Genomic DNA, 21,346 nt, shown 5'->3' on the forward strand with positions numbered 1-21,346 from the left:
AAGATTTTATTTATTTATTTGACAGAGACAGAGATAGCCAGCGAGAGAGGGAACACAAGCAGGGGGAGTGGGAGAGGAAGAAGCAGGCTCACAGCAGAGGAGCCTGATGTGGGGCTCGATCCCATAACGCCGGGATCACGCCCTGAGCTGAAGGCAGACGCTTAACCGCTGTGCCACGCAGGCGCCCCAACAGATATTTTTTTTAGAACAAATATGTCCTAAATATTGCATGGGCCATACTTATACTAAAAATTTATTCCTTGTTATCTGAAATTCACATTTAACTAGGAATCCTGTATTTTATCTGGCAACTCTAACATTGTTAATACTGTCTGTTGGTAGGTAAGGATTTCCTTTAACTTTTACGTCTCCTTGATAGCATTAGACAAAGGCAAGTATTATTTAAAATGGCAAAATGATAATTATGGCCATAGAATCACAAGGAAAAGAGCGGAGAATGGTTACAGCTTTGCTACTCTTTGCTAGACAGTGACTGTATTCATACGAAGAGTAGGCTAGGCTTTTTTGTCTTGCCCACAAGACATCAGAGGAAGCCACTGAAGCCATGAGCCCAGATTTGGGATGTCTCCATGTTGTGAAGATTTGGGAAACAAAAAGTGGAGGATTGCCATAAATGGGCTTTCTCTGATGTAAATCTTCAAAAGGAAGTAAAAAAAAGGGGATATTAGAGAGTTGAGAAGAAGTGACATATTTCTAAGTAGAGGAGAGGAGACATAAACATACCAAAGGACAGAAGGACAAGCTCCTTAGAGCTGTTGTGGAGGGAAGAGGGTTAGCTGACTTGGAAATTGGTCAGAATATATCACAAAGGGCTAAGTAAATAAGTAAATAAATAAAATTTGTTGAGTACCAAGTACTAAATTGTTCTGGGTTGAAGAGTGTCCTCTCAAAATTCATGTCCTAGAACCTGTGAATGTGACCTTAATTGGAAATAGGGTCATTGCAGATGTAATCAAGTTAAGATGAGGTTATACAGAATAGCGTGGGCCCTAAGTCCAATACAACTGGTGTCCTCATAAGATGAGGAAAATTTGGACGTGGGATGCAGACACACAGGGAGAAGGCCATGGGAAGATGGAGCCAGAGATTGGAATGATGCAGCTACCAGCCAAGGGATGCCAAGGATTTCTGGTAATCACCAGAAGCTAGAAAGAAGCAAGGAAGTATCCTCCCCTAGAGTCTTTGGAGAAAGCATAGCCCAGAAAACATCTTGATTTTGGATTTTTAGCCTCCAGAATTGTGAAAATGAATTTCTTTTGTTAACATACACCCAGATTATGGTCATTTGTTATGGTGGCCCTAGAGACTAATAAAAGTATATGCCAAATTATGTTATCACCTTCCATACAAATAAAAAAATCAAGTGTCATCGAGGAAAACTGGGGAGGAAAGACAATTCACCACACGTTCCATACTTTAGTTAGCCTCTGAAACAGACTCAATCACAAAGGACTGGGGTCAGCAGACTTCTTGTAAAGGGTCTGATAGTAAGTATTTCAGGCTTTGCTGGCCATGGGTTCTCTGTGGCAGCTCGTCAATGCTGCCATTGTAGAGTGAAAACAGGGTAAGCAGTACGTAAACAAACGGGCATGGCTGTGCTTCAGTAAAAGTTTATTTACAAAAACAGGTGCTGAACAAGTGGGTTGGATGTGGCCCGTGGGCTATGATTAGCCCAACTCTGACTAAAGGCATGGATGGCTTTTGCAGACCTCTCTTCCCTTGTGAATATGTAGACATTTATTGCTGGCTACATCAAAAGTCCACTTATATGACCTTGACTTCTTGCATACCTGGTGGCGCTGAAAGTCATGGAACTAATGTTTCCTCATGCTAAGTGACATCTCAGTGAGTGTGTCTTTCAGTGTTAGTCACTTACGCACGGGCTGCCACTGTTCAGGGTGTTGTGGAGAACGTGCCTGTTACCAGCACTCTCAGGACCAGGATCTGAGCCAGCCAAGGCAAGGAGACCCATTTCTTCATAACCTTACTTAAACCCTACATGCTGTTCCCCAGTTTGATTACTTGCCTTGTTCACAGGCTTGGTTCGGAGCAACGTTTTCACTTACTCTAAAAGTCAGATTTACCCTCAAAAGATAAAATTGCTACTTTTGGGGGGGCTTTCCAGAGAATTTGCCAAAGAATCTGACAAGGAGTCCTGGTGAAGAGCTCCAGACCCTTCTTGTGGCATTAGTAGAGTAAATGCTCAGCTTTCCAGGACAGCTCTTGGGACAGGATGGTGCCTCAGCTGCATGTGTAAATGGTGCTAGGCCAATTTAAAGCTCATTTCCATCACCTTCTAGGCTCACTTCATTTGACTGGCCCCAGTGTGGTGTGCACATACACACATACTCCAGCCTTACGGGCATAGCCATTCCAGAGACTCAGGGACACCAGCCAAGTTTACCCCCACAACCACCACCTGTGCTTCTCAGCCATGTGTCCAATGCCCCTGAGCATCAGCAACTTCCAGGCCTCGATCTTGTCTCCGCAGAGGAGCAGCTGTGCACATCGCAGTTTATCAGTACTTCTGAGAGGAGCGGCTTCCCCGGCTCGCTGCTGTAGACGTGGGCCTCGGAGGAGCCCTTCTGGCTGGTATTGCAGGACATTTTCTTACCCTCTCCACTTTAGAGTGTTAGTTTCCTACTCGCCACAGTGTTCTTTCTTGTCAGAGGGCTGCTGAGTGCGTGAGAGCGTGTAGCACCTGAGACTCACTCGAGGCTGTCACCTGTGATTTCATCTCATTTTCTGAGGCACTGGAGGGAGGAATGCTGGGTTTCATTTGAAACTTGGGTCTCTCTTGGATGCAGGAAGTGTTCCTCAGACCATCCGTCCACTTCCACTAAGTTTTAAAATTAAATAAAATATAATGTGTTGTTATTTATATTACAATACATATTATTATAATTATGTCATTATTAATAGTTAATTCTGGTGATGATAGGACTTTGACGACTCCCAAGGGATAATCTTTTTATGTGGCAAAGCACCTTAGGTTTGCTCGAGTAAAATATTCCCCAGGAGCAATACAACTAGAATGATATCTGCAAACAGCTTAGCTTTACCCAGCTTCTGAGCTGACCCCAGAATGTCCACATAAAGGTACTACATTAATTAAATAATTTGTCTGTGGTTTGAATCCTATTTATCTGCTAGAGAAGTAATAACATTTGTGAAGGGGTTCCCGTATAAGACCTTAGACTAAAGTTTCTCTGCAGGCTGAATGCTAGTAATATACACCTTAAAACCTCTGGAGCCTGTGGTTTGGTGACATATACTTCCTTTTTGTTTAAGAATTAGCCTGACCAGATAGAGAACAAACATCAGTAATTTTTCCTTGTTCGAACAAGTAAGTAGATTTGTGGACTGTCCTAGCTAATACATATTATTATTCCGTGAAGGAAGACAGAGGTCATTCTGGCAGTGCTGAAGCAGGGAACATGTGTGCAACTTTGTTTTTGTGGCATTTCATGGAGGACTAGGAAAGAAAGCAGTGTGTGGTCACGGAGTGAGGTGGAAGATCCTCTTGTTGGCATTTGAATGACGGGACTGGAAGGCACTTTTGAGGGTCTCATCACTGATTCATGTATTTAAGTGGACTAACAAGGTCCTCTAACCCAGTAGCACATGTGGGTGTGGGGCCTCTCCGGCCCAGAGTGGATTGACTTTGAGAAAGCCATGCTGACCTTTTCCATGATATGAGCTTCCTCAGTAGAGCTTTCAGCCAATTCCACCATCATGCAGTCCTGGGTTACTTAGGATTACTCAGCAAGGCATTTGGATAGCCACCTGACTTAGTTACCTAGCCCTTATGTACAGGTTGGTTCATTTGGTAATGCTCACCTCCTAATGGCCTGTGGTAAGGGTCAGCAAAATTTTTCTGCAAACGTTCAGATAGTAACTATTTTGGGTCTTGTGGGCCATGCAGTCTCTGTCACAATGACTTAACTCTGCCACTGTAGTATGGATGTGGTCATAGACCCAATACATAAATGAACAGGCACAGCTATGTTCCAATAAAACTTTTTTTGCCAAAACAGGCAACGAGCAGGATTTGTCTTATAGGCCATGGTTTGCTGATGCTTGGGGGCAGAAGGATTCTATTCTTAGACACTTGCAAATCTTGTATTTTAGATTTAACTTGGAACAATACAAAGATCAATAAATGAGGAGGCATGGGCTCTAATCTCCATTCTGCCATTGCTTGTGGTAACTTGCTTAAACTCCCATGCCTTAATTTCACCATCATAAAACAAAGAGTTTAGATTAAGTGATCTCTGAGGTTCCTTGCAGCTGGAAAATCCTGATCTAAGAGTTGGGAGTTCAAATTTCAGGCTCTAAGGAATATCCTTCCCCACATCTTCATCATTATTTTGGGTTCTTGGTGGCAATGGTGGTATTATGGAGGGGGGCTGGGAGAGAGTGACGCTTTATATAGTGCCTGTTCACTGGAGCAGTGCTCTGCTTCCCAGACCTGGCCGTGGATCATTTCTGTCTAGAGCCCCAATTATTCTTTCAGCAAATCCCATATTCAGTACGTTCTCCACTGGTGCCATTTTTTTTCCACCAGTGACAGCAGAATCAGGAAGTGCCTTGTTTCCCACTTTTCTTCTTTTGCCCCCAAGAATGAGCTCTTACCTTGTGCAGCTGCTGCACTGTTTATTCGAGTGCCTGTTTTCCCAAGTGGACTGGGATGGAGCCTACACTTCACATTGGTATGTCTTTCCCCACAGGACTTAGTGTGGTGAAGAGCATACAGCAAGTACTTACTACATCCCTGTTGGCTTGAGTTCAGAGAAAAATGTGATAGACCCCTGTCCTCCATTACTCCACATTCAACTGAGAGATGGCTGCAGAGAGCTTGTGGGATTACCTCAAGGTAGGTCACAAAATTGATGGTACGATGTGTGGAGCACTCTTGTGCACGCTGTTGATACTCTGCCCAAATGCCCTCGGATCCTTTTTTACCATTTTTGTGCACCACCAGCCACTTAGTTTCTGACAGTCAGCAGCTGCAACTCGTCTTCTGGACTGTCTTCACAGCCTGCTTTGCTCACGGTTTGGCGAGATGAAAAGTGCCTGGGAATTCAAATCTCCTCAGGGAAGCCTTGACTAATGACGAACAGGCCCAGGGATATGAACACCAATTTCTTGCCTTCTGGTGACTCTGAGGTATAACTTAAACTCTGGAGTTCCTCTGAGGGTCAGGCTGAAGCTACCTTCCATGATACTTCACCTGAAATACAGCCCTTTTCAGGCCATCTCCCCTTTCTTGTCCTGATTCTCCCACTCCCCTACAGATTTGCCCTGGGAAGACCCTCTTTACAAATCACAAATGTGCACTAATCCTCATAGAAGGTCTGATTCTAGGGAATCCCCTAAAACAAGAGCCTCCTATGTTGCAGCTACTCTGTTAGGCACTCGACACACTTTATCACTGCTCTTTGGCCCAATCCTGCAGGATAGATACTGCTGTCCCCATTTTGCAGATGAGGAAACTGAGGCCCAGAGAGAGGAATGATGTTCCCAGGTTCATTCCGGTTGGAAGTGGCAAATCCAGAATTGCAAGTTCAGAATTCAGACTCTCTCTCTAGAATCCACATTCTTTCTACTCCGTGAGGTTTAGCTTGCTACAAATAAAACTGTTCATTGAGGGGGGTTATCACAAAGATACCAGAGGATCTTTGCAGGTTTACCTCAGAGGGATGTCTGCCTTAGAAGAGCTCTTTCCTACATGCCAGGATCAGAGGGATCTTACCTCCTCCTGGGAGAGCAGGAAGACTTGAACAACTGGAAAAGGTGTCTTTTATTATTTATTTATTTCAGTACAAAACCCCCACACTATGTAAAATGGCAGCTGCCAGAAATATTGTCCTCGTCTCCCTCCAAGTGCCAGTAAAAAATTAAGTTACGTTTCTATCCTCTGCTGAAATGGGCTCTTCCCTGGGATTGGAAGAGTTACGGTCCTCATCCATGACCTATTCATCACAGTGGCATTGGCAAATGTTTGCATGCGCTAACTTTCCCCCAGTGCATCTCTTGCATTTCCACAGCTAATGGTTAAACAGGACTTGGACCCGTATTTGCATCTCTCCCAGCCTCTGGCAGTTTGATTATTAGTGTAATAAATATACAACATTTAATAACTCTTCGCTTTTCCACTTTGAAACCATTAGTTGTCTCCAGGTTGACTATGAAGAACTTCAAATTCAATTCATTAACATTTCCTTAAATAGTCCTCTTAACAATGTAGGTCTGGCTTTCCCATTATGTCCTGTCACTAATAATGGTTTTTACTTCTAACCTATTATTAATTGAAAAACAAAAAAGAGCCCTCCACTCTCTCCATTTCTGAGTAAGGTTTGTATCCTCTCTGTGTGAACTGCAAAGAGGTCTTTAGAGTGTGGTTTGTAGTGTTTGATAATTGCTATCAAAGTAAATACTTTCGCCGGTCAGACAGAGTGCACTTTTCCCCCCTCGAGTGGACGGCTCAAGTCGCGGCCAGTCAGGCAAACCAAACCCAAAGCAAAGAGAAGCAGAGCTGCATGAAACCTGGATTTGGAGCTAACAGGGAAAGGCAGCCTTCCCTAGGGGACGCTGTGGTGACCTCTGAAGCTTGCCATGACCTGGGACCCGGTTCTCCTTCCCAGGCTGCAGCCAGACTGGGATGTCCAGACCTGCAGAACTCCTGTAGACAGGGGCATCTTTCCCTAAAGGCTTTCAGGATTTTGCCATGAAGGACAAATGAACAGGCACCAATCCTCTGGACGCCCTGATCTTTTCTTTCTCTACTTCAAAGCCTTCGGAGTTGCCTCTGAGCCTGTAATTACCCTGGAGGTATTTTAGACTTGAAGCGACACCAGCAGAATTGCACTTCCTGATCACGGGAGTCCACAGTTGTGTTTAATCAGTTATGAAGCTGGTCGTGAGATGGAGCTTTTCAGCCATAACCATTAAAGTGGAATCATGATCTAGCCCAACTCCTTGTGCTTAGGGTAAGGGACCCACAATCTGAAATTAAAGAAACACTAGCCGCTTGATGTGGTTTAATTTAGTCTCTGCCTCCTTAATTAAAAGCATACCATTACCCACCCACATAACAAACTGGCACTTTTGTGCCAGACTGTAACTCAAAAAAAAACAAAAAAACAAAAAAAACCAAACCACAAACCTGCAAAAGTTAGGTGGAGCTAAAACACTGATTTTAAGACAGTAACAGAGGCCCCCAAACACTGCAGCAGGATCTGGATTTATGTAAATGGGAAGCTTTGAACAAGCTTTGAGGCTTTTAGAGAGTCAGTTTCCTGCCTGCCTGTCCCTCACCCCCATCCCCTCTATCTGTCTCTTGTGTCTCTGCTACTTTCTCTCTGTCTCTCTCTCTCTGTCTTTCTGTCACTGTCTCTCTGTCTCTCTGTGTCTCTTTCTCTGTCTCTGTCTCTCTTCCCTGTAGGGTCCCGAGCACACAGTATCACATTTATACACACACCTTTGCTTATTTGCCATTAGCGGTACAGAAAGTGAAGAAACAGTTTCTTGGATGTTCTTTTTGGAGACCTCTGTGTCCGTGCTCAGGCATGGGGAGTTTCAGGGAAAAGAACTTCAGGCCACCCTTCAGGCTCCCCGTCCCGTAATTATGGCCATGCAGCAGCGAGCCTGGAGAGGCCTGGCTTTGAGAAGGCTGGCTGTGGTGGGTGCAGGACTGTGCAGGACTGCACAGGCTGCCCCGTGCCTGGAGAGGCCTGGCTTTGAGAAGGCTGGCTGTGGTGGGTGCAGGACTGTGCAGGACTGCACAGGCTGCCCCGTGCGTCTCTGATGAACCTTCCTTGCCAGTTCTGCTCAGAGATAACCACAGGCTTTCGGAGACTTAAGGTAGCAGCAAGGGAGCTCATGTCATGCATACAGGCCCGCCTGGGCTGCTTTCTGCTCATGTCTCTTGCCATGGGCTCCATTGTTCTGTGCGAACCCTGAAGATTGGGGCCACCCGACCACCGGTCCTGGTCAGCATCTTCAGCTCTCTTTCTTCTTGCCCCCAGCCCTGCCTAACCTATGCCAATTCTTGGTGGCACACTGCTGTTCTGCTGTGAGAGGTGGTGCGGCATAGTGGTTTGGAACACTCACAGTTAACACTGTTGTGTTGGGCTTCCTGCTTTGTAGCTCCCTAGCTGAGTGCCTGCACCTCAGTCTCCTCATCTGTGAAATGGAGATGGTAAGAGTAATGACTTCAGATGTTTTTTTGAGGCTCCAAGGAGTTAATTCAGGTTAAGTACTTAGACTAACACATAACAAATCTGCCATCCAAGTACTAAGCAGGCCCGACCCTGCTTAGCCTCCGAGATCAGACGAGATCAGGCGCGTTCTGGGTGGTATGGCCGTAGACAACACATAACAAATCTGAAATGTTATTAACTTTAAAATCTGATGCCACTTCCCATTTCCATAACTTCGAGTGAATCACGACAGCACCGGAATATAATCTTTCAGCCATTCAAAGCTCAGAGAACTTCATGATCTACCAGCTGGACCTTCTCATTTTTTAAATGAAGAAACTGAGGCCTGGTGAGGTAAAGTAACCAACATACTAAACAGATTGAGTGGTGGAGTGGATTCTGCTTAATCCGGTACTCTTTGCAAATATTTCTCCTTGTTTCTGATGAGAGCTCCCTAGGACCTGGGCTTGCTAGAAAGGGCAGCAGTGCTGAGCACAGGTTTAGTACTAAAGCCTTGCTGACCAGCCTCAGATTCATAGAGGCAGTTGGTGGGCTCCTTGGAGTGATTTGAAGGATATTTTAAAGAACCTACACAACTCACCCATTGCTGTGGACATCCCACCCTTCTCCAATCTTTTTTTTTTTGGATAATAATTGCACCAGAAGAAAATGAGCCCTTCTTTTTAAAAATTGTGCATGGTACTCGGAATACGCAGAAAGCACCCACCACTTTACTGTGGATGAGATGCCGTCTCTACTCAGCAGCGCTTGGGAGCCTCAAGCCCCAGGGAGAAAATTATTTCTGAAAAAGGGGAAATGTATGGGAAGAGCAGGAGCCTCTGAAAACAAGCTTTTTGGACTCTGCGGTTTTGCCTAGGGCGAGCTTGATCTTCCGTTTCCAGCTGTGTCTCCTCTTCCCCTTGGCCGGCTCTGCCTGGATGAATAATGGATTGGGAACGAATGTTTGGAAGCAAGCCCCGGACTGATTGGGTGACCTGTGGTTGGCAACAAGTTACCCAGAAGGGTGTTGGCTGTCCAGCCCTGGTGAAGGTCACCCTGCAGGCATCTCAGCTTCCCAGACATGAATCAGAAAGACCGGAGCGAGGTTGCCTTTTCCTCCGTCCCCACCCCAGCCAACCCCGGAGGATGCGAAACCTGGGGTGGTGGGGGTGATTCCAGGACCTGGAGTGGAGTCGTCCTCCCTGTCAGCTCGCAGCTGCCAGCCTGCAGTGCTCCTGCTGTGGGCTGCCTCCACGGAACTCCGCTGAACTGATAATCAGACTGCCCGAATGAGGAGCTGGGGATGGACGTTTGATTCAAGAGGTTCAGGTTTCTTCATTTTGAGCTAGAAGCCTGGCACAGTGCTGTCTGAGTAGTGTCTCTGAGGGCTGTATTTCCCCAGTGCCAGTGCACAGCTCAGGTCGGAGGTAGAAAGCAGAAAAAACAGCATGTGTCTTCTCATGTGATGTCGCTAGGAATTCCCGCCTTAAATGCATAACCTAAAGCTAATCATGAAGTATCAGGTAACCAGAACCCAGTCGAGGGACATTCTACAAATAGCTGGACTGCACTCTTCAAAAATGTCAACCTGAAAGACTAACCTAATGATAAGATCAGCTCCTGGTCTTCCCTGGGACCCCAGTGGCCGCCACTTTGGAAATACGGCCTTCCGTTGTGTAAGGTTCCAGAACTTCTCATTCCTACCAAAGCCCTAGCTGGTGAAGGAAAACAAGAGCAACCATGGTAACTATCCTTCTCCCGCCTTCAAATGCAACGACTCACTGCTCTTTGTTTTGGGGAGGTGACTGGCTGGCAGCTCATACATTGAGTGTTTCGTGAAAGCAGTTATTGGAGAGAAGGTATTGAAACTTTGAAAAACAATCAAACAAACCGTGTTGATAGAAATTGCCACCCTCAGTCCAGCTTGCTTAAGCAGAACCCTGTGAGAGCAGCTTTCTGGCAGTGGAAGGAACGGCATGAAATTGTGCCATCCCTGAGAAAATGCCAGATTGTCTTCTAGGAAGGTTGGGCCAGTTTCTCCATAGCTGCAGAGTCTGGACAGCTGTTTTCCGGGAATTAATTCAGAAGATGAGGCTTTCTGGTGCAGAACTGCTCTGTGACCTTAGGTCTTAATTTCTTCTTCTGTACAATGAGAGGTTTCATTATGGTCTCCTCAAACTCTGAAACTGTATGATAAATATACAAATATATCAATAAGATACAACAGACTAAAAGGATATGTGTTCATTGAATGATAGGATATTGGTTTGTGATGGGGCCTATAAGATCTGTAATTTAATATTGTTTGCAAAGTCATGGGGATGAATTTTGGGTATGTCTGGGCATTTTGTTCTTTAATCTCATTTAGAAATAAGACTGTATTAAAGAGCCTTTATTTATAGCATTTGTTCAGATCAAGGTATATACCTTGAGAAGAAGAATGCGTATCGTATCTCTTTTACTGTAATAAGCTGTGTCTGTAAAGTGGGTATTTTTAAATAAGATTTTATTTATTTATTTATTTGAGAAAGAGCGAGAAGGAGGGAGGGAGAGAGAGAAAGACAGCACATGCACATGAGCAAGGGTGGGGGAGGGAGAGGGAGAGAGAATCTCAAGTGGACTCCACACTGAATGTGGAGCCCGATGCAGGGCTCGATCTTATGACCCATGGGATCATGACCCGAGCCAAAACCAAGAGTCAGATGCTCAACTGACTGAGCCACCCAGGTGCCCCTAAAATGGATATTTCTGAACCCAAGCCCCAGATTCTAATGAGGTTCCACGATCATGTCCTTCAAACCTCTGAAAAACATTAATCTCATATTCTTCATAACTAAGGCTATCACTTCTTGGCTACATGAAGCATACCAGTAGTTTTAAACCAACTTCAGGTAGTAGGTCTCTTTGAAAATTGAACAAAAGCAATGACTCTCTTCTCCTAAAATGCGCATACTTGCAGAATATGGCATACAGTACTAGGGGCTCCTTGGACCTTCCAGAAGGCCTTAAATGCCAGGTCAAGCAACTCTTTTTGTGAAGTTATGCATATGTTGAAGAGGCAGGAACACTATCAGCTTTTTGCTGTGTGGTAATTTGAAACAAAAAGATACCCCAAATCAAGTAATTATAATTTTTAGACCCTCCAAGGTCAGAAGGTCGCTAAGTTTCTTGCACACCGCCCTCCCCCGCCCAGACAGACCTTTCTGAGTCATTGTTGCCGCTAAGGTACAGGAACCTTCTATTGCATCTCTTGTACTTTCTGGGATGTCTTGCTAACTCCAGGCTCCTCTTGATTTGGGGGAGTATCATATTTCTTGGGGGAGTGTAGAGAATCGTGAGGAGACCCAGGTGGCTGTTGGGAGGTCACACGAACCTAGCACCTGCTCATTTCTCTGGGGATGGAGAATCTTTGTGCAGGTAGAGCTCATCATTCGTCACATAGTTTGCTTAGCAGAGCCCTAAGGGGTTATGCCTACAGATTGGCTTCCTGTGGTATTGCTGTTTTCTGCATCCCCCATCATTTTAGAACTTCCAGAGAAGTGCCAGAGTAAGAGAGAGTAGGAGAATCACATTTCTCTGTAGCTCTGGAGTTTTCTTTCTCTGCTTTTGAATTTTTGGTTGTTGACCATTGGCTAGAACCATATGGCTCTCCGTTGTTTTCATGCACATCTCCCCTCCAACTCCCCACACAATGTTGGGACTGTTTGCAAGGTTTCTTTCCATCAGTCCGCCCAGCAGCATATAACATCTTGGGGATTTGCATTTTTAGTTTAATCATTAGTTTAATGTTTGGGGGACATTAGTCATAGGAAGTTAGTCTCATTCATCCAGATGCGTTTTTAAAAGTTACAGCTCTTCTTTCCCCACCATGATGCCCCCCTTGAGCATCCCTTCTCCCATTTCCTTTTAAAAACACGCTGTTCTCCTGGAACTCTCAAATGAAGATATCAAAGCTGGAAGGAATTATTAATTCAGAAACTACATTTGAGTCTTCCAGAGGAGCTGAACCTGGCTGGAGTTATGTAGGAACTATGCTAGTGTTTGGTCAGGAAATGACTTAAACCTGATCTTCAAGGGTCTGAAATTGCTCCCCTGAAAAAAAGAGGAGGCATTTCTCTTGCCTGCAACTCTTTGGGGAGACCTGAGTTCAGTGTTTGCTTCTCGTTCAATGCAAATGAATGAATGAGTTTTCTCCCCAGGCTTCTGGCCAACAGAACTGGAATTATTCTTGGAAGTTGGGCTGCCTTTTGAGTCCTTGGGCTTTGTAAGTTGCTAGACAGATGACTCTGGAGGGGAGGGTAAGACTTGACATGGACTTTGGAAGTGTTGACTTCAGATAGAAGGGAGGAAGATTTTTCCAGGTGAGCAAATGACATGAACAAAAGCATGGAAGCAGGTATAATAATGGATATTTTGGGCCTCATGGGTACATTCCTTCTGAACATAAGCAGGAAATCAGAGTTGCTGATTCTGGATAGGGCAGACCATGGGTGGAAGGATTTCCTGCCATGTTCTTTAGAGTTTAGTATTTATTCTGTGGTTAACCTAGAGGTGTTGGAAGCATGTGAATTCAAGAATCAAAGGAGTTTTAGAATTGTGAATTAGACAGTGATAATTCCATAGCTGGTCTTGTGGGAGTTCCTTTCTGGAGCTTTCTTTCTCAAAGACCGATGACAATGATATTTTTCTTGATAATGAAATTGCCTTGCTCTTAGCATTGCCGTTCTTTATATGTTTAAAGACTCCCTTTCAGGGGCACCTGGGTGGCACAGCGGTTAAGCGTCTGCCTTCGGCTCAGGGCGTGATCCCGGCGTTATGGGATCGGGCCCGACATCAGGCTCCTCCGCTATGAGCCTGCTTCTTCCTCTCCCACTCCCCCTGCTTGTGTTCCCTCTCTCGCTGGCTGTCTCTCTCTCTGTCAAATAAATAAAATCTTTAAAAAAAAAAAAATGACTCCCTTTCAGTTGTAAATATGCCTTAAGCAATCCTCCTGTAACCCTTCCCTCTTTAAGTTGACTATTGGACTGCTTTTGTCCCAAGCACAAAGCCTCCACAGCATTGACTTTGGAAGACATTAATCCACGTAAGTCCCCTGGTCATGGTCCAGAGAAGCCATTTTTCTGCATCCTACATCCCTTTCTGGGCCACAGTCTCAATGCCCTTGTGACTCCCACATACCCTATATTTTCCCCTTTCTCTCTTTGCCTTACTCTTAATCTGAACATTTTCTAATAACCACCTCCCCCAGCAGGGAAAATATTGTTGGCTCATTCTAGGAACTGAAAAAGTTAATTTTCTTCTTACAGCTCACCTGCTCAAGATCCCCACTTTCACATTTTTAGACATCATTATGACCCTAATCCATTGACTCCTCCACTTTCTTCCATTTTCACATGCTATGTATCTAGCTTATTATATTCACAATCTTATAAATACCCTCACCCTCTTTCTTTCCTTCCCACCTGGCAAGAAAACGTATACTCTGGATGAGCTCAACCTATTATCTTTGTGCCTGTAATTAAATAGCAAGACATTTCTGGCAAGAGAGAGAAAGAGATTGAGAGATTGAGAAGGGGGTTGGAGGGATGAGGGAGGAAGGAAGGATGGGAGGGAGGAAAAGAGAAAATTATCACATGACCAAGCAGTGTATCGCCACTGTACATTGACCTTCACAAACTTCAGTTAGGCTCTCATCATTACCCGTTTTTCCTGCCTGTCTCTAGTAGGCTTGCTTTCCCACACTTGACAGACCAATTCTTCTCTCTTCTCCTCTCCTTCTGTCATCTCTGCTTCCTACTTCCCTGGTCTACCAGGCCTCATAATACATAGATAAATGCTCTTTCTCTAACTTTATTTAAATATAATTTTATTTATTTTGGTCTATACATTCAAATTGTCCAAAAGGTACAAAAGTTGTCAAAAGGTACAAAAGTCAAAAGTCACCATTCTATCACAGTTCTCTATGCTCCCCATTTGCCTTCACGTGGGGCTACCATTGATCTCAGTCTGTGTGTTTCAAAGACAATGTACACATATAAAAGCAAATATAGGGGTGACTGGGTGGCACAGTCAGTTGCGCATCCAACTCTTGGTTTTGGCTCAGGTTGTGATCTCAGGGTTGTGAGATCGAGCACTGCATCAGGCTCTGTGCTCAGCATCGGGTCTGCTCAAGGTTCTCTCTCCCTCTTCCTCTGCCTCCCTGCCCCGTCCCCCCCTTTCAAATAAATAAATAAATAAATAAATAAATAAATAGATCTTTTTTTTAAAAAAGCAAATACACGTGTATATACTCTCCCTTCTGTCTTTTACATATATGGTAGCACTTTGCTTTTTTTTTTTTTTAACTTACTGTCAGAGAGATAAATCCATATCCATATATGGAGAATGTTTCCATTCTTTTTATAATATTATAGTACTATTGATGGATAGTTAATTTCCAATATGTTATTACAAATTGTGCTGTAATGAATACATTTATGCCTGTGTCATTTTGTGTATGTGTTGCTACATTTGTAAAATAAGTTCCTAGAAATAATTTGGGTGGGTCAAATGATGTGTCATTTTCTGTTTTGATAGATATTGTTGGAATTCTGTCCACAGTGATTACTCTAGTTATGTTCCCTCCAGCAGTCTATAAGAATGCCAGTATCTTCCGGCTCACCACTACAGCATGCTACTCAATCTTTTATTTTTGCTAATCTGATAAATGGGAAAAGTTTCTCATTGTAGTTGTAATTTGCATTTCCATAGAGAAAATTGAAAGCATTGGAGAAATGTTTTCTCATTTTATCTCCACCACAGCAATAAACATACCCGATTCCATTCTTGTCCTGCCCAGTTCCCACCTGTGATACTGAAAAATGCATACTCTCCTCAAAGACTGGTCCTTTCGTATATGTTCTAGATTGTACTCCTTTTTTTTTCCTTAGACTAAGACCTTCATTGGCAAGTCCTTCTTTCTGTTGCATCTTCAACCTTTACTCCTTATAAGATTCTTTCCGTTGACTTTCAAGCAAGCATTAGTACTCTTCATGTCTTCCTTTCATCCCAGTTCCTCCCTCCAGTTACAACCCTAACTGTACTTCACAGCCAAGCCACACAAAAGAAGTTTGTACAAATGCTTCCTCTTCTGCTTCCTCACCTTACAGCTGTTCTTCCATATATACATCCGTGTCTTTTTTCTCTGCCTCTCCTGACTGTTCTTTCTGAGGTCACCAGTGACCTCCATTTTGCTCCATCTAGTGTTGACGACTCAGTGTTCATTTTTTAAAATCTCTTTTTAGTAGCATTTGTCAAAGTTGACATCTCCCTTCTTCTGAAATACTCTCTTTTCTTGTTTTTCATGACACTACACTCCCTGCTTCCCTTCTGAATAACTCACTTGCATTTTAAGTTTCAGATGTCCAGAACTAAAATCTCTTTCTCTCAAACCCAAATATTTCTTTTCTCTAGTATTACCCATCTCTGTACCCATCTCTAGTATTACCCATCTGTGTACCCATTCTCTAGTATTATCCATCTCTGTATGCACCTCCAGCCATATGGTTGTACCTCCCACCAATTTAGGCATTATCCTGGAAAACTCCCACAGCTCCAGTCCTGCATTAAATATATAAACATTTCCGCTCTTTTCATCTCTGACATAAATCTTGATTCCACCATGTTTTCCCATTATGAAGGCTATAACATCTCTTTCCTAGACCATCATGATACCCTGTTTCTACTCTTACCCATTCTGTAGTCTATACTCATGAAGCAGCCAAAGTTTCTAAGCATGCCAACTAGGTAATGTTACTTTCCCTCTTAAAAACTTGTATAGACTTTGCATCATACTGACAATAAAATCGAAACTCTCCATCATGATATGGCAGAGACTACCAGTGACCTTCCTGATAATCCATTCTCCTCCCCTTCTTGAGGAACAGGATCTGCCTGGTTATAAGATTACATTTCCCGCCCTCCCTTGGGAACAGGTGTGTTTATGTAACAATCTGGCCAAAGATATGTAAGTGGAAGTGTCACCTGGGAGTTCTGGGAAGGATCCCTTAGAGAAACTGATTTAGGGCAGCCTTTTGGCCTGCCCTCCATTCCTCCTTCCTGTTGCCTGGTGCAAATGTGACAGCTGGGTCACCACAAACCTCCTTAGACCATGATGGGACCTGTCAGAAAGAAGCTGATATGCTGGATGGCCGAGTGGAAAGATAGGGAAGGGCTCCTGGTCCTGAAGCTATGGAACTGTGATACTCACCCTGGACTGATTCTTTGACGTGTGAGAGAAATAAGCTTCTGTTTTCTTCATGCCACTGTTATTTCTGCATTTCAGTTATATGCAGCTGAACTTAATGTTAACTGATACATATGACTCATAAAGCCCTGCTTGATGATCTGGCCCTGGCTTCCTTCTTCGACCTCGTCTTGTGTGCCTGTCCCCTTGGATCACTATCTACTCCCCACACTGGTCTGCTGTCAGTTTCTCGAACTCCTTCCCACCTTGGGGCCTTCCCACCTGTCGTTCCCCTGCCTGGAATGCTCTTCTACTCCTTCTTTGCCGGGCTGACTCCTGTCATCTTTCAGGTTCGAGTTTAAATGTCATTTACTTGGAGAGGACTTCTCTGATTCTCTGATGTAAATTATGTTTCCTGTATCTCTCACACTACTCTGATTTTTCCTTCACGATACTGATTACAATTTGAAATGACATATTTATTTGTGAGTCCCCCCCCCCCAATGTCTGTCTCTCTTTTATGGCAAAATCATGTCTGTTTGCTCAGTACTTATGCCCAGAACCTAATTCTAGGCCAGGCATCTACTCAGATAGTAATCACATGAATGGAAGAGTATAGAGTAGAGTTTAGAGAGTAGAATCAGGGATCTAGGAGTCTGGGGTTAATCCTGACTCTTACTAGCTGTGTGACTTAACCAAATTACAGAACCTCTTTAAGCCTCATTTTACTGATCTTTAAATATGGCTAATAGAACATTCCTCAGGGGATTGTGGTGAAGATTAGTGACCAAATAAAACTAAAGAATTCAGCATAGTGCCCTTCACAGAGGAAGTGCTCGGTATATGCTAGCTATTATTAATGAAGAAATCAATAAAAAAATGCAGGGTCATTTTTGGCAGCATGTTATCTGACCCGGGAAAGAGGTCAGCACTTCAGTAGTGGCCTTCATTTGCTGAGGTTACAATGCCTTCAGCCAAAGGATAGTGGTAATGTTTGTCACAGGCATTTGGAATGTCTACCATTACCCTTTGTAGGGGCAGAGCAAATGCCCCTGCTCCAACAAGGCCCACCCTTGGCTTTTAATAATTATTTCTTTGGTTTCTACAGCACTCTGACTCACTCTCCTGGCATCTACCATAAGGTTCCAGAACTGTTGCTCTTTAAACCTGAGTCTTATCTATCCCTGGGGATGCCAGGCTCTTCCATGCTGCGCCATGTTTTATGTGCCTACTCTCCTGACCATGGAGCGAAATCCTTCTAGAAGTGAGATTTTAGTCTTTGTTACCAAATGAGGGTGAGAACCAAAACACCAAGAAGTGAAGAATGTGGGAAGGGAGGGGGCGGTTGGCTTCCTGTGTGTAAAACCGCTCCTTACCCAATTACTTTAAAGATTTGGAGAAACCACCTCAGAGTTTGTTTTGGTTCTATTAGGGAAACTCCAAAGCCACGGTTTTGGAAAGGCTTCAGACATTCCCCAGATGAGCCGTCTTTCCATTTATAAGATACTCCAAAGTCCTATATTTAGTAAGAGTGGAGCAGGACGGACACACACAGACACACACACACAGTCTCACACACACACACACACACACACACACACACGCACTCACACACTCAAGCACCAACCCATTCTGGAGTTGCTGTAATCCTGGCTTGAACATTCAAGAGAATACTTGAATAATACTTACCTACCTCACTGGGGTGTTGTTAACGATTAATTAGTTAATGTTTGTAAAGCACTTTGCAGATGTAAAGTGCTTGTATAAGTGCTAAGTATTATTATTAAGCAGAAGTTCTATGGTTTGCGTGAAAATATATATATATGTATTTTGCAATCACACATTTAAACGTAAGTAAATCAAGTTTATTTACAAGAGGATTTTACTTTAAGGGTCACCTCCTGTTTATTATCGTTTAATCTCTTTTATTTTTATTTCGGTTATGAATAGAGCTGCCTCATCCTGAAAACCTCTAGCTTTGAGATAATTTCAAGAATATCCTCCGGAAATAAATTCCCAAGGACACTGCCCATTTCATCAGGATCAAGGCTGAGTGTGTATTTCCTCAGCTAGGACTCTGTACCTTTCCAGTGTCCAGAATTCCTCCGTAGAGTCCGTGTCCAATTTAGTTCTAAATTGAAAAAAAAAATTGCATACAGATCAGCACCGTGTCAAACAGGTCAGTAGAATTAATTTGACAAGGATAATAACAGTAATAATAACAAAAATAGGGATTGGATATATTTGGGTTTTCATTTCTTCACTCCTCTGTCTTCAGCCTGTCTTTGTTCTTGGGAAGAATGTGGAGAAGGTGGGGGTAGGAGGCTGAGGAAGAAGCGAGCAGCCGCTTTGGCACAGCAATATGCAAACTGTCCAGGGGAAGAGCAGCCGTAATGAAGCAGTAAGCTGTCTAAGTCCATAACAGCCTGGGAGTAAAGTTCTTTCTTCCAGTGCCTTAGGCGATTCCATGGGAGTCTTGTGGATCTTTAAGGTACTCAGTAGACTATAAATCAACAAGGGATATGACACTGGGGAAAGGGAAGAAACAGAAGAAGATCAGACAAGGAAGGCTGCTGCCTCCTTACTAAAAAACCACACTGTGTTTTTGAGCGTTCATATTCTTTGGCATATTTTGGTATGCATTTTTTTTTCAAGGTATGGTTGGACAGTGGCTGTTATTAGCAGGGGCTTGACTTCTCCAGATTTTGGATGAGTACCATGCAAGGGTTACATCCTTCAAGTGTAATTTCAGAGTAGGTGGGAACAATCAAGTTGAATTACTGACATGGTAAGGAAATGAAAAGTCAAACTGCTGACCGTGTATATTTTATATTATTTAATTAAAAGTAGATAACAGTGTATGAGTGAATCAAAGATCAGATAAAAATGGCAACATTTTCTCCTATTTAGCACATATGAGTGTTTGACTTGTGGTTGTGTGACAGTTTACCAGAACAAGTCTGTGATGTCTCCAAACAGAGAATCGGGAGTGTAGTTAAAAAAATACTGCAGAGGAAAAGGAATATTAACTCCAACTGTGAGCAGAGTTAATCACAGCCACAGTTCCTCTCACCGTTACTCCCCTTTAATGAGAGTCTTCTCTATTTCTTTCTATATGTTGAAATAAAAAAAAGAAATCGTGAGAATTTTTGTTTTAAACGTAACCATGTGCCTTTTATAGAAATAAAGAGAATGGACAGATTATGAAATCTATGTGTCAGGATTCCCTATTTATTTGTTTTAATGGCATCTTATCAAATATCCAACAGTCAGTCATTCAAAGTTGTCCCTCAGGACAAAACTGTCAATTCACAGGACTATCTTTAGAGTTTTTGGTTTCATCAGATGAGCAGTTTTGGGGAATGTCCATCTACTCTTCTTCAGTATCACTGGAGCGACTATTCCTAAATTGTGCAGAGAATGTTCTCAGTGAATCCAGTCTCTTCAGCACCCATTCAGATGTGTCTGGTATAGCCAGAGTGCAGCATCCTCAGACTCTGAGACAGTGCCACAGTCAGAGTCCTGACTCTCCCTGTCAGGCTCCATTTGGCATTCAGACCCAGTGGGAAAGACTATGGTGTATTCTCTGCTTTCTGATCTTCAATTATTAGATGGCTCAGTTAATTTACCCACCTTTGTTTAAAAATGTTCACAAAAATCTCTCACTATACTTTGGTTCTTCTGTCAGAGGGTGAGAGCAAAGTACATAAATATACTCAGTGACAAATTGATGATAACTGTTTGATGTTTCAGTACCTTCTTCTGCTTTGGATTGGGCAAGACTGTGGGGTGTTTCTGAATTAGAATCTGGTCTAGTACTGCCGCTATTTACGCTTCCTTTAGTCCTGAGTCAGAATAAATCCCCCACTCTTTAAATTAAAATCTTACCTTTCATTGCCCAAAATTAAGATTGTTTTCCTGATTTTTATGTAAGGGTTCTCCTTGGAGCCAGTACAGAGAACTTGGTATTTTACCAATAGAAGGGGTTCTGATTCATAGGAGGAGTGGTATAGAGACTGATGATTCCAAGTGAAGAAGAACATAGTTCATGTTCTTGTGTCTAGAACAACCTTGATGAGTGAGCTGCCCGTGAAGGATGGCGACCAGAGAAGGAGGGTCCTTGGCCAAATCAGCTGAGCAGACTGATTATCTGAGTCAGGTGCAGCTGGGACTGGAGAGGATTTTGGAAACTGGCACTGTCAAGTCCACAGATTGATGTGAGGGTGATAATAGAAGGCAAGGGGAGATCATCAAGAGCATGGTAGAATTGAGTAGGAGGCATGGTTCAAGAGAGAAGTTCAAAACTAAGACAGTTTGGTGAGCGTGGAAGAGAGAATTCTCATTCCCCTTAAAATACTGCTCAGTAGGTGGTGTAAGAATGATCATGGTTGCTTAAAGCATTTTCAAAAGGGGTGGCAGGAAGTGGGAGGAAGAAACTAAGTCATTGGAGTAGAGCTGTACAGTATGCTGAGATCTCCAGTAGGAAATAAATGTAAACTTAAAAAGAACAGTGTCAGAATTACTCTATTTCATAGATTGTAAGACATTCCTATTCTAACATTTTAGCATCTCTAGCATTGGTTTGCACTTCACAATTGGTGGCATCTTGGATTTAATAAAATATGATCTAGCACAAAAGGCACACAAGCACAGAGAGAAATGGGCATGGTAGGAGAACAGGTTAATTGTCAGCCCTTTGGAGAGGCCTTCCCAGACTACCGGACAAGTAACCATCCTCCATTCGCTATCACATCACCGTATGTTCTTCTCAGCGTAGCGCTTATGCTTTTCTGATAGTTTCTTATCCATTCATTGATTAATTTTGTTTATGATCCATATTCTCTGTTAGAACGTAAGCTTAATAAGGATAAGGGTTTTGTCCACTAAAGTGTTTTCT

The 21,346-nt window shown here is 43.3% G+C and overlaps 1 long non-coding RNA gene across 1 annotated transcript in view; it reads left to right on the plus strand.

Moving 5' to 3' along the window:
* LOC121101037 overlaps positions 1 to 21,346 on the plus strand; it is a 206,072-nt gene that overhangs the window by 179,751 nt on the left and 4,975 nt on the right. Inside the window, exon 2 of the long non-coding RNA XR_005832973.1 lies at positions 4,752 to 4,897. This is a non-coding gene — a long non-coding RNA (uncharacterized LOC121101037). The remainder of the gene's footprint in view (positions 1 to 4,751; positions 4,898 to 21,346) is intronic.

This window comes from Ursus maritimus, unplaced genomic scaffold (genome assembly GCF_017311325.1).
Source record: "Ursus maritimus isolate PB19 unplaced genomic scaffold, ASM1731132v1 scaffold_6, whole genome shotgun sequence".
Taxonomy (NCBI): domain Eukaryota; kingdom Metazoa; phylum Chordata; class Mammalia; order Carnivora; family Ursidae; genus Ursus; species Ursus maritimus.